The sequence below is a fragment of the Nelumbo lutea genome, chromosome 7 (genome assembly GCF_056320005.1).
Source record: "Nelumbo lutea isolate HS-2025 chromosome 7, American lotus-T2T, whole genome shotgun sequence".
NCBI classification, from domain to species: domain Eukaryota; kingdom Viridiplantae; phylum Streptophyta; class Magnoliopsida; order Proteales; family Nelumbonaceae; genus Nelumbo; species Nelumbo lutea.
This window is the reverse complement of record NC_142690.1, coordinates 46,066,165-46,078,592: the sequence shown is the minus strand read 5'-3', so window position 1 is coordinate 46,078,592 and position 12,428 is coordinate 46,066,165. Positions and strand designations below refer to the sequence as shown.

At 39.6% G+C, this 12,428-nt stretch overlaps 1 non-coding gene across 1 annotated transcript; it reads right to left on the bottom strand.

Annotated features, from left to right (window-relative positions):
• Positions 1-4,961: 4,961 nt before the first annotated feature.
• LOC148846250 (small nucleolar RNA R71) lies at positions 4,962-5,068 on the bottom strand. The gene has a single exon (XR_016102650.1). It is a non-coding gene; the product is annotated as a small nucleolar RNA R71 (small nucleolar RNA).
• Positions 5,069-12,428: the final 7,360 nt, after the last annotated feature.

The window sequence follows — 12,428 nt, the reverse complement described above, 5'->3', positions numbered from 1 at the left end:
AGGGATAGGAAATCCATCACATGGATGCCCAAACATTGGGGAATAAGGGGGCGAATTTCAAAAATTTTTCTCTCCCTTCAACTAGGAATCGAATTCCCTATTTAGAAAATCATATTTTCAAGGATCATTCTTGAACCATAAACTGAACCAGATCTGAACCAAAAGGAGTAGGGAGGGATAATACCTGATACAGAGAAGCAGTATCTCCCAATGGAGGTGTTCACGCCCAAGGAAGGATCCAAAATCTTCTCCCACTGAAGATGGCACAGTGCAGGGTGGAGCAGAATCAGCAGTGTTCTTCCAAAAGAACTTGACCCTTCTCAAGAATCACCTGGACGGCCTGTGAATACAACTCCCACCAATCTTTTCTCCAAAAGATTGGAATCAAGATCCAATCTTGATTTCTCCCAAGAACTGGAGATCGAACTGTTGTAGTCGGCGGTTGCAGGAAGGAGGCAGCAAGAGAGTATTTGTAGGGTGTAGAATTCTCTCTTCTAGAAATCTCAGCTCTGAAGACAAGAGTGTGTAGCTTGCATGTCTAAAGGCTGCTGCCACCCCCTCTTCTTTTTATAGACTTAAAGGGATCAGCTCCTAATCCCATTAGGAGTTGCTAACCCAAATCATATTTGGATTAGTAGTCCCTTTAAGTGATAAGGGATAACCCTTATCTTATCTGTAGATTGGATCAGCCATCTCCTAATCTAATTAGGAGGTTTCCAAATCTAAATCTCATTTAGATCTTGGATTCTCTAAGTGGATAGGGTTTGGGCCCAATCCTATCAGCTGATCCATTTCAAAATTCACCCCTTAAGTGATTAATCAAATTAGCCCAGTTCGAAATGAGCTTAAGGCCCATTTAGGGTTATGTATTCATTTAGCCTTCCAAACTGCTGCCCAGTTGGGCTTCCTTGTATGGCATGTGATGAACCTACAATTTATCTATATTTTATGAGGTTTTTGCATGAAATTTTATGCTGGTTTAATTAGATTTTGCCCTATTTTAGCTTGATTGCAAGAAAGATTCCAGGGGGAGCCAAATCAACCAAAAGAAGGCAAAAGCAAGAAAAGAAAGCCCAAAATTTATCAAGTTCAGCCCGGCCCAGTGATGAGAGCAAGGGAGTTTCATTCGGCCCAAGTAGTGCATGCTAACACTTTGGAAAACCCAAGGGAAGAAGCCTAGCAAGAAGGAAATTTCGGCCCAGCCCATTTTTAGCCCAAATAACAGCCTAGAGTGTAGCCCACATGAGCTCAAAAGCAAGCTAAGTTGTAGCCCAAATAGCAGCCCAAAGGGAGCTAAGGGCGGCAACTCCTAGAAGTTTCTTGAAGAGAAGGAGGGAGCACTCTAGAAGGTTCATGAGGGGTGTAATACACCCAATTCTAGAGACTTCTAGAAGGGGCAAGAGCCCCCTTTAAAAACTATATAAGGAGGCCTCTAGGAGGGGGGGAGAGGTGTTCAATTGCTTGAGAGGAAGGCTCTCCCACTCTTAGAGGTTCGGCCACCTTGAGAGGAGAGAAGAGAAGAAGGCTAGGCGCAAGGAAGAAGAAGAAGAAGGGCTGAAGGAAGTTCAAGACAAGCAAGCTAGAAGAGAAGGTGAGTTCAAATTGAGGGTTTGTGATTCAAAGATCTTTTGTAATAAATCAATTGTAGTTTCATTCTCTTTTGATTCGAATTCAGTTTCTTTGTTATATTTTCTTTCTTCTTTCTCCTTTTTTCCATTCTTCTTTGATGTATTTCAGCTTGTAAAATTTCAGTTCAGCAATCTAATTCTTTTTTATTCATTCAAATGGTCATGAATTGTACTTGAATTTTCTTGAATAAGGGTATTATTGTAGATTAATTCAGCCAACTAACCTTCAAAACTCAGATCTGAATTCTCATATCTGAGATTGCAAGATCTGAATTGCTTGAAAGAGAATTCAGATATGCAATTTTCAGATTGGCCGAATTAATCTACAGCTTGGAATTCCTAGAGTGCTTGAGAGAGACTCTAGGAATTCAGATCTACTATTCAAGAACTGAATTGAGTGCAAGGTTAGAGATAACTTGCACAATTCAGTTGGTGATCAATTCAGATTTGAATTGATGCCTTAGAAGTGTTTGAAGAAATGCATGCATGGGGATTAGATTCTTGCTAGAGATAGAAGAACCGTCACTCATGCATAGGATGAACATGCGCTTGAGAGAGGCTGTTCATGACCTTGGGGTTTCACCAAACCAAGGCTCAATCATGATTTATTCAAATGATCCAAATTGATAGATTGCTGAATTCTGAGATTGACATTTACTGCTTACTCTTCTAACCTGATTTGAAGGCAATTGGGCCAATGATTTAGATAGATTTTAAATTAGGATTTTTTTAGCTTTCATTAAAGTTTTGATTTATTTGTTGATCAGATAAGAAGTGCTCAATTTAGTATTGGTAATTGTTTCCTAAATCCTCGTGGGAACGATACTTCACTCACTACTTTATTACTTGAATCTTTAGTGCACTTGCTAGTGTCACAATGAGCCACACATCAAGTTTTTGGCGCCGTTGCTAGGGATTTATAGAATCAATATTAGGAAACATTGAGCATTCTTAATCTGGTATCATTCAGCATTGCATTCATAGTTGGTTTAATTTGCTTAATTTTACATTTTAGCTTTGAATGCAACTGCTGTACTACTGTAGTTATGTTTCTTCTTTCTTAAGTAGATTACTTTCTTTTTCTGGTTTCAGTTTCATTTTAATAAAGGCATATTTGATTTCTATTCAATCTTGGTGTTGTTCCCTTCAAAAAGAAAAAAAAAAGAAAAAAATTCACAAAAACATGAGTGTTGCAAATCTGAATTGCATTCGGCACTCAGATCAGCAGATTTCAGATCTACAGCACTCAGCCGAAAAGAATTGCTTGTGTTTCTGCCTTTTATTTCTTTTTCCATTACAATATATATATAATGAAAAAAAAAAGGGAGATCTTTTGAACAACAAGAGGAGCAATTGAGAATTCGGATCAGAATTCAGATTTGAGTTCAGATCTGAGTTCTGCTATTGCAGATCTGCAACAGTTCAAATCTGAGTTCCTCTGAACTCAGACCTGAACTGATGCAATTTTGAGGGGAATTGGGTGTCATAACCACCCCAATTTACCCTAGGACACTTCTGCTACTCCTCAAAGGCAATTTGGTAGCAATGACTGAAGGTAAGGCAATTGAGAATTCAGATCCAAACTCAGACTTGAGTTCAGATCTGAATTCTGCTATTACAGATCTGCTCAGTTCAGATCTGAATTCCTCTGAACTCAGATCTGAACCGATGCAAGTTTGAGGTGAATTGGGTGCCATCACCAGCCCAATTCACCCTATGATACCTCCGACATACCCCAAAGGTAATTGGATAGCAAAGAATGAGAAAGAAAATTCAGATCTGAACTAATACAGATCTGAACTATAGTTGAGGTCTGAATTGATACAAAGCACATTTTGGATTTTGGGTGAACTGAACATTTGCTTTATCCACTTGTAACCGAGCTACATTAGCTAAGGAGGTGTATGTTTGGATTGAATAATTGTTATGCCTCAGATATTTAATAAAAATTAGCACTTTCCAAGTATTTCTATTAGCATTCAGATCTGTAGTAGGGCTGCTACAGTACAACAGTTAGCAGACCTGATTTCAGGTCAGGTTTGTGCTTTCGAACACCCACACATTCTTGGATGCTCTTTGCAAAATAAAAAAAAAAGAAAAAAAAAAGAAAAAAAAATTCTATGATGACCAGCTTTGATCTCTTTTGATAATGAACTGAACTTGAACTCTGATCTGTTCTACAACCTGCTAATTTGCAGCAGTAGCAATGCCAATAATGCAGACCTGATTTCAGATTTCTACAAAAGTTGTGTGGACCAAATAGCTTGCAATACCAAACATTGTAGACCCGATTTTCAGGTCTTAGCAAGTGTTTGATATGCATCAGCTATACAGGTTTGGGCTTCAATTGTAGAGCTTAAAATCCTTAAACCAAGCCTAACTCAGGACTGGTTTTAGCTTATTTCAGGTCCTTTTTAATATATTTTTCATATCAGATCTGATATCAGCCCTAAAGCATCACAGATTTGATTCTAACCTTAATGGATGTATAATGCAGTGTATACCAATGAGTGTGTATGAGATATACAGCTCAGATCTGAATTATTATTTGTTAATTTTCTCTGGACTAACAATACCAAAGACATGTAGATCTGAACTCAACTAAATTGGATCTGAATTCAGATGTTGCAATCGATGGATGTAGATAAAGGAACCTTGAATAAGATGTTGGTTTAGATCTGCTTTTAGTATAATCGGCTTCATTCATTCATGACAGGATGTAGGTTTTTGTATTCCAATAATTCACTTTACATTTTCAGTGTGATAGGATTAGTTATTTATTTTCTTTTGTGAATATTGGCCTTTTTATTGCTTTGACCTTAACAGTTTATGACAAGCAGACCTGAACTAGAAGAGATCCTTTACGACCCGGAGATTGAACGGACTCTCCGTGTCCGTTTAAGAGCTGCTAGGCAAGTCAGACAAGAAGCACAAGAAGCTCAAGAAGCTCAAGAAATGGCTGAGCAGAGGACTATGATGGACTATGCCAAACCCACTCTCACTGGAGCTGCCTCCAGCATTATCAGGCCCAATATTGCTACTAACAACTTTGAGATCAAACCTGCCATCATACAAATGATTCAAAACATGGTGCAATTCTGTGGATTGGCCCACGAAGATCCCAATGCACACATTTCTAACTTTTTAGAAATTTGTGACACCTTCAAACACAATGGGGTAAGTGATGACACCATTAGGTTGAGGTTATTCCCATTTTCTTTGAAGGATAAAGCCAAAGCATAGCTGAATTCATTACCGGCAGGATCAATAGCTACGTGGGACGAAATGGCCAGCCGTTTTCTCTCTAAATATTTTCCCCCTTCTAAAATTGCTAAAATGAGGAATGACATCACTACTTTTTTCCAGCAAGAGGGGGAATCTTTATATGAGTCATGGGAACAATACAAGGAGCTGTTAAGGAGAGTTCCTCACCATGGCTTCCCCATTTGGCTGCAAGTGCAGACTTTCTATAATGGTCTTACTGACTCAAATAAGACCATATTAGATGTTGCAGCCGGAGGATCCATAAATAATAAAACTCCTGAGGTTTCCCATGAACTTATTGAGGAAATGGCAGCCAACAACTATCAATGGCATTCGGAAAGAACTCAAACTAGGAAGCAGCAAGGCTTGCATAATGTTGACACTTATACAGCACTATCTGCACAAATAGGAGCACTCAGTAAGAAAATAGATGAAATGCAGATAGCTGCCATGCATGTGCAGCCTCTTAATTGTGAATTGTGTGGGGGAGGCCACATCAGTACAGACTGCCAAGTTGGCAATCAGTTCAGACCATCTACTGAACAAGTTGACTATGTCAGCAATTCGTCAAGACAGCAGGGTTACCAGAGTCACCATACTTTTCATCCAGGATGGAGAGGACATTCAAACCAGTCCTGGCCAAATCAGCATACTTCCAAGCCGTTCCACCAGACTTATCATCAGCCTGAACCAAAATCCAATTTAGAGGAACTGATGACAAAATTTATAACAGGTGCAGAAACTAGGTTCGAGAACCAGGAAGCCTCAATCAAAAACCTGGAAAACCAAGTGGGGCAATTGGCACAATTAATCTCTTCCAGACTGCCGGGAACTCTTCCAAGCAACACTGAAGTGAATCCACGAGAGCAGGTGCAAGCTATTACCTTAAGGAGTGGAAAAGAGTTGCCTGAGGTAGAAAAGAAGAATTGGGCTGAACCCAAAGCAGAAACAAGCCTTGGGACCAGACAACAGAAGACGGAACAACCAGAAGCACAACAAGGGATGCACCAACAACCACAAGTTCCATTCCCTAAGAGGCTGAAGCAACAAAAATTGGAGAAGGAATTTGGTAAGTTTCTTGAAGTATTTAAAAGTTTACATATTAATATTCCTTTTGCTGATGCTTTAGCCTAGATGCCACACTATGCAAGGTTTTTGAAGGAATTATTGGCAAACAAAAGGAAACTGGGAGATGTGGCTACAGTTGCATTAAATGAGGAATGTTCTGCTATCCTTCTGAACAAGCTGCCTCAGAAACTCAAAGATCCAAGGAGTTTCACTATTCCTTGTACCATTGGCAGTTTAAAAATTGAAAAAGCTTTATGTGACCTGGGAGCTAGCATCAATTTAATGCCATATTCTATCTTCAAGAAATTGGGGTTGAATGAACCCCAACCCACTAGAGTGGCATTACAATTGGCTGATAGATCCATTAGACATCCTAGGGGGATCATAGAAGATGTGTTAGTTAAAGTTGACAAATTCATTTTTCCAGTTGATTTCATTGTGTTAGACATGCAAGAAGATGTGGAGGTCCCGCTTATCCTAGGGAGACCTTTCCTGGCTATCGGGAAAGCAATGATTGATGTCCAACAAGGACAACTCAGCCTTAGAATATAAGATGAGGAGATAATTTTTAAAATGTCTAATGCTATGAAACATGCACCCTCTAGTGATGATTCTTGTTTTATGATTGATGCCATTGAATTGACAATTGATGAATGCTTCCAGGTAAGTAGAATAACTGATCCTCTTGAACTCTGCCTCTAGCAGGGAGAACTTGAAGAAGGAGAAAATGAAAAAGTAAACCTCATGATAGCATACCTGAACGATAAGCCTCAATTCAAGGGAAAGGGGTTTCTTAAATTAGAGAACTTAGGCAAATTGCCTGGACCATCAGGTAAGCCATCACCCCAAGAACCCCCCACCCTTGAACTGAAGCAATTACCATCCCATTTAGAGTATGCTTTCCTTGAGGAACCATCAGATCTCCCCGTGATAATTTCCGCAGCGCTGAATCCCTTACAAAGAGAAAAATTATTAAGAGTGCTGCGGGAACACAAAAATGCTATAGCTTGGAAGGTAGAAGATATCAAAGGCATTAATCCATCAATCTGCACTCACAGAATTTTGATGGAAGAGGACAGCAAGCCTTCCGTTCAACCCCAAAGGCGCCTGAACCCCAACATGAAAGAAGTGGTAAAGGCTGAAATAATTAAGTTGTTAGATGCTGGGATCATTTATCCTATTTCTGATAGTTCTTGGGTAAGCCCTGTGCAAGTTGTGCCCAAGAAAGGGGGTACGACTGTTGTTCCAAATGAGAAAAATGAACTCATCCCTACTAGAACCGTCATCGGATGGCGTGTGTGCATTGACTATAGAAAATTAAATGAAGCCACCCGGAAGGACCATTTCCCTCTCCCATTTATGGATCAAATGTTGGAGAGGCAAGCCGGGCATGAGTATTATTGTTTCTTGGATGGATATTCAGGGTATAACCAGATACCAATTGCACCAGAAGATCAAGAAAAGACCACTTTTACTTGCCCATATGGAACCTTTGCATACCGAAGGATGCCCTTTGGGTTATGCAATGCCCTAGCAACCTTTCAGCGATGTATGATGTCTATATTTTCTGATATGGTTGAAAATTTTATTGAGATCTTCATGGATGATTTTTCAGTTTTTGGCTCTTCGTTTGATGCATGTTTGAATAATCTGGAACAGGTGCTTACTAGATGTAAAGAAACACATCTTGTGTTGAATTGGGAGAAATGTCATTTTATGGTGCAAGAAGGCATAGTGCTTGGACACAAGATCTCTCAAAGAGGTATAGAAGTCGACAAGGCCATGGTGGAGGCAATTGAAAAATTGCCAACCCCAACATCTGTTCGTTCTTTGAGAAGTTTCTTAAGACATGTCGGATTCTATAGGAGGTTTATTAAGGATTTCTCAAAAATTTCCAAGCCATTATCTACCTTGCTTCAGAAAGAAGTGCCTTTTGAATTTTCAACAGAACGCCTTCATGCTTTCAACATCTTGAAAGACAAATTGATCCATGCACCTATCATGGTAGCACCAGATTGGACCCTCCCATTTGAATTAATGTGTGATGCGAGTGATTTTGCTATAGGAGCTGTTTTAGGACAAAGAATGAACAAACATTTTCAGCCAATTTACTATGCTAGCAGAACCTTGACTGGACCCCAACTCAATTACACCACCACAGAAAAGGAGCTGCTAGCAGTAATATTTGCACTTGATAAGTTTCGTTCATATCTGATATTATCTAAGGTTGTTGTCTACACAGATCACTCGGCATTAAGGCACTTGCTTACCAAGCAAAACTCAAAACCAAGACTGATCAGGTGGATCCTTTTATTGCAAGAGTTTGACATTGAGATTAGAGACATGAAGGGTGCTGCAAACCTGGCTGCTGACCATCTCTCCCGATTGGACACGGTAAGCTCAAAAGAGGAGATAACCAGCAACCTTCAAGAAGAATTTCCGGATGAGCAGTTGTACTCAATACAGAAATACTCATATCCTTGATCAGATCATAAGGAGATGTGTCCCCGAGGAGGAGATGGAGTCGGTACTCCAATTTTTCCATGATAAAGAAGCAGGAGGTCATTTTGGAGTTAGTCGCACTGCAGCCAAGGTTTTGCAATCAGGTTTTTATTGGCCCACACTTTTCAAAGATGCCCATAGGTATGTGTCCACATGGGACAAATGCCAAAGATCGGGAAACATTTCCCGACGGAATGAAATGCCCCTTTCCAATATTTTAATCTGTGAAATCTTTGATGTTTGGGGTATAGATTTCATGGGACCTTTCCCGAATTCTTTTGGGAATAAGTACATCCTCGTTGCAGTTGACTATGTATCCAAATGGGTAGAAGCCATGGCTTTACCCACAAATGACTCAAGAAGGGTGGTACACTTCCTAAAGAAGCTATTCTCCCGATTTGGCACTCCGCGAGCTATAATTAGTGATAGGGGAGCTCACTTCTGCAATAGCCAATTTGAGAGGTTAATGCAAAAATATGGAATTACACATAAATTAGCTACCCCTTATCACCCTCAAACCAGTGGCCAAGTGGAGTTGGCTAACAGGGAACTCAAAAGAATTCTGGAAAAGACCGTAGCATCTGCCAGAAAAGATTGATCCATCAAATTAGATGATGCATTATGGGCATACAGAACTGCATTTAAGACACCCATTGGCATGTCCCCCTACAGATTGGTCTTTGGTAAAGCATGCCATTTACCAGTTGAATTAGAACACAAGGCCTATTGGGCTCTTAAATTCTTAAATTTTGACATTCAGAACACAGGGGCTAAAAGGCGGTTGCAATTGAATGAATTGGATGAATTCAGACTTACCACCTATGAGAATGCCAAAGTTTATAAAGAAAGAATAAAAAGCTGGCATGATAAGAACTTGCTGAGACGGGACTTTTATGTAGGCCAACAGGTATTGTTATATAATTCCCGTCTCCGCTTGTTTCCAGGTAAGCTGAGATCCAGGTGGTCTGGACCCTTTACCATTTCACAGATTTTTCCCCATGGGGCTATAGAACTCACCCACCCGGTTCAGGGCACGTTTAAAGTAAATGGTCAGCGCCTGAAACCATATTTAATGGGCGGTACTGTACCCCCTCCATCCACTATTTATCTTGATAACCAATAATCTTTTATGCTTGCTCATGAACAGGTTAAGGAATCTTTTTGTCATTTATCTTTTTAGAATATTAGTTAGTAAAATAAAGATTTTTTTCTCAAAATTCCAATTCTTTAAGGACTCAGTTCATCCTTTTCTTTTCTTCAGTTTACTCTAGCAAGTGTGATCCCCTAACACTATGAACATTGAGGACAATGTTCATCTTAAGTGTGGGGGAGTGAGCCCGAGGCTAGGGTATGAGGGCTGAAACCATGCACCCCAACACACATATGCAGGCAATGACATAACCAAAAAAGACTGGAACCCCTCAAGTTCATTACTATTTATTTGATGATTTTTTTTAAGAAGGAATTCAATGAGTTGAGGGAGACTGATGTACTTGTTAAGTTTTTATTCTTGTGAATGACCCAATTTGATATATGCATGAGAAAAGGGGAGCTGAATATTCCTTTCAGCATGACTAGCCCTAACTTCCTTCATGTGTATGGAAGCCCTTGATTTCATTGTTAATGGTCAAGAAAGCTAGTGCACATCTGAAGTGTTGATTCTTGAGGTTCAATAATTGCAAAGAAGGACAAAAGCCCAAATTGACTCCGCTATTTTGAGCTGAATAGTAAAACTAGCAGCTCAGAACATGAGTCTTATTTACCTACCTCAAGTAAGTGATCAGTGTGACATGGAGCATAAGATGCACTCACACCAAAAAAAAAAAAAAAAAGGGTGAGATGGAGCATAAGATGCACTCACCCTTAGAAATAAGTAATTGTGGTGACAACCGAGGTTCAAAGGGGCACTCTAAAGTTGAACTCTCATTAAGATTTAATTATAGATGTGAAACTTAGTGAAATTTGATTATTAACCTTGACAATTAAGGAGCTGATTTATATATGAATTAGGAGTGAAGGCTAGACTATGATGAAATTCATATTCTCCTTTCCTTGGATCTGATACATATCTTAAATGGTAATTTACAAGAATAAGAGTTGAGCACTTACAAAAGTTCCCCGATTACTCAATGCATTTCTATCTTAAAAAGTTCACCAGGTAAATGGTGAGAACAGAAGGGGGGAATGTTAAGTTTATGGCTGATGTCTTTGCTTGAGGACAAGCAAAAGCTTAAGTGTGGGGGTATTTGATGAACCTACAATTTATCTATATTTTATGAAGTTTTTGCATGAAATTTTATGCTGGTTTAATTAGATTTTGCCCTATTTTAGCTTGATTGCAAAAAAGATTCCAGGGGGAGCCAAATCAACAAAAAGAAGGCAAAAGCAAGAAAAGAAAGCCCAAAATTTATCAAGTTCAGCCCGGCCCAGCCATGAGAGCAAGGGAGTTTCATTCGGCCCAAGTAGTGCAAGCTAACTCTTTGGAAAACCCAAGGGAAGAAGCCTAGCAAGAAGGAAATTTCGGCCCAGCCCATTTTTAGCCCAAATAATAGCCTAGAGTGTAGCCCACATGAGCTCAAAAGCAAGCTAAGTTGTAGCCCAAATAGCAGCCCAAAGGGAGCTAAGGGCGGCAACTCCTAGAAGTTTCTTGAAGAGAAGGAGGGAGCACTCTAGAAGGTTCATGAGGGGTGTAATACACCCAATTCTAGAGACTTCAAGAAGGGGCAAGAGCCCCCTTGAAAAACTATATAAGGAGGCCTCTAGGAGGGGGGGAGAGGTGTTCAATTGCTTGAGAGGAAGGCTCTCCCACTCTTAGAGGTTCGGCCACCTTGAGAGGAGAGAAGAGAAGAAGGCTAGGCGCAAGGAAGAAGAAGAAGAAGGGCTGAAGGAAGTTCAAGACAAGCAAGCTAGAAGAGAAGGTGAGTTCAAATTGAGGGTTTGTGATTCAAAGATCTTTTGTAATAAATCAATTGTAGTTTCATTCTCTTTTGATTCGAATTCAGTTTCTTTGTTTTATTTTCTTTCTTCTTTCTCCTTTTTTCCATTCTTCCTTGATGTATTTCAGCTTGTAAAATTTCAGTTCAGCAATCTAATTCTTTTTTATTCATCCAAATGGTCATGAATTGTACTTGAAGTTTCTTGAATAAGGGTATTATTGTATATTAATTCGGCCAACTAACCTTCAAAACTCAGATCTGAATTCTCAGATCTGAGATTGCAAGATCTGAATTGCTTGAAAGAGAATTCAGATCTGCAATTTTCAGATTGGCCGAATTAATCTACAGCTTGGAATTCCTAGAGTGCTTGAGAGAGACTCTAGGAATTCAGATCTACTATTCAAGAACTGAATTGAGTGCAAGGTTAGAGATAACTTGCACAATTCAGTTGGTGATCAATTCAGATTTGAATTGATGCCTTAGAAGTGTTTGAAGAAATGCATGCATGGGGATTAGATTCTTGCTAGAGATAGAAGAACCGTCACTCATGCATAGGATGAACATACGCTTGAGAGAGGCTGTTCATGACCTTGGGGTTTCACCAAACCAAGGCTCAATCATGATTTATTCGAATGATCCAAATTGATAGATTGCTGAATTCTGAGATTGACATTTACTGCTTACTCTTCTAACCTGATTTGAAGGCAATTGGGCCAATGATTTAGATAGATTTTAAATTAGGATTTTTTTAGCTTTCATTAAAGTTTTGAATTATTTGTTGATCAGATAAGAAGTGCTCAATTTAGTATTGGTAATCGTTTCCTAAATCCTCGTGGTAATGATACTTCACTCACTACTTGATTACTTGAACGGCTAGTGCACTTGCTAGTGTCACAATGAGCCACACATCAGCGTGGGACCCAAACATTGATTTACACATCAGCCACATGGGTTCGGCCCAGCCTTAGTTACAAGGCACAGCCGAATATACTGTTATGGACAGTGCACCCCCTGAAACCCATCTCATGAG